Raw genomic sequence first — 1,558 nt, 5'->3', positions numbered from 1 at the left:
GAAGGGATCAGGGCCCCTTCCTCCCCCATAGACCATGCCACTCACATTTCTCCCTTACCTGCTCTTCCCTGCATGCCCTAGGATGAAGAGAGGATGGGCCTGGGTCTTCCGCTAAATGACCATCCAGCCTGTGCCCTTCCCCAGTTTCCTCCACAACCACCAGAGCCAAACTCCACTCCCTGTCAGCTGTTCCATCCCTCTCCTGGAGTCAGACTCCAACAGGGGCATGACAAAGACAATATTATATGTTTTAAACAAACATTAAATCAAAGAATTCATCTTGCTGGAATTCACCAGTGACAGAAAAGTCCAGCTTCTCCTCTTTGGGGTCATTCTCAACATTTACTTTCTTACAGTTTTAGAGAACCTGATGATAATCATATTGGTACAGGCTGATATACAACTCAACCCTCCTATGTACTATTTTCTTTCTCATCTTGCGGTGATAGAAATATATTACGTCACCAGCATCACCACCACCATGCCCATAATGTTATCTCACCTCATGGCTGAGTATAGAGCCATCTCCTTCCCACTCTGCATTGCCCAGATATTTGTTGCAGGGTCTACAGGTTGCATTGAGTCTTTGCTACTGGGTGTTATGGCTTATGATCTGTTCTCCCCTAATATGTGCTGTTGTCATGAACAGACTCTGCCAATTGCAGTTTTCTGTAGCCTGCTGGATAATTGCTCCACTGTTCTGTGGCATTTGTGATGTCTTCCTGGTTTCCCAAACTTTCTGTGGTCCCAATCATATTAATCACTTCATGTGTGAATTTCTTGTGGTGTTAAAACTTTCATGTCGTGATACACAAGTCATTGAGAATATTGTATCTGGTGCAGGAGTCCCTCTCCTGCTTCCCCTTTGTGTGATCCTGACCTCCTACATGTTTATACTTTATTCTGTATCACATATAAAATCTACAGTTGGATAGCATAAAGCGTTCTGTACCTGTGACTCTCATCTGCTTGTAGTCACCTTGTTTTAGGCCCTATCATTTTTATGTGTATAATTCCAAAATCAGTCTCAGCTCCTGATCGTAATAAGCACAGTGCAATTTTCTATGTTCTAGTCATCCCTCTGCTTAACCCTATCATTTATACTCTAAGGAACAAGGAATCCATAGATCTGTAAGAAAGATATTGCAAATGAGCAGAAAACATAAATGTTTGTGTCTTGCTTTGTTGGTCATGTCAGATTGACTGATCATGAGTATTAATTCAGAATGCCTTAAATATTGGTTTGTCGAGCCATAACCTTAATCCAATGACTCTGTGAATGACCTGTCAGGCTATTATTATCATGGTATTTGGGTGTAATGTAAATACAGCTTTTAGGGAAATTGAGGTATATATGCTTACAGTTATATTTGCTTCCTGGGTTCTTTTCAAAAGTCCCTTTAATAGCATAGTTAAAGCTGGAAAACAATTGATATAAAATAATGTTTTTAAAAAAGTGTGTGAAATGAGGATAAATTATTTGCCTGAGTGGGATAGTCTACTGCCTACATTTCATAAAGTTCTATTAGTCTGGAATATTGTTTTTAAATCCATTATC

The 1,558-nt window shown here is 40.1% G+C and overlaps 1 pseudogene; it reads left to right on the top strand.

Moving 5' to 3' along the window:
* The first annotated feature begins 265 nt into the window (after positions 1-265).
* Positions 266-1,203, top strand: LOC148129232 (olfactory receptor 5P56-like; annotated as a pseudogene).
* The last annotated feature ends 355 nt before the right edge of the window (positions 1,204-1,558 follow it).

The sequence above is a fragment of the Notechis scutatus genome, chromosome Z (genome assembly GCF_049901735.1).
Source record: "Notechis scutatus isolate UNSWTSFEM ecotype Mainland chromosome Z, rNotScu1.2, whole genome shotgun sequence".
NCBI lineage: Eukaryota > Metazoa > Chordata > Lepidosauria > Squamata > Elapidae > Notechis > Notechis scutatus.
This window is presented reverse-complemented; position numbering and strand designations above follow the sequence as displayed.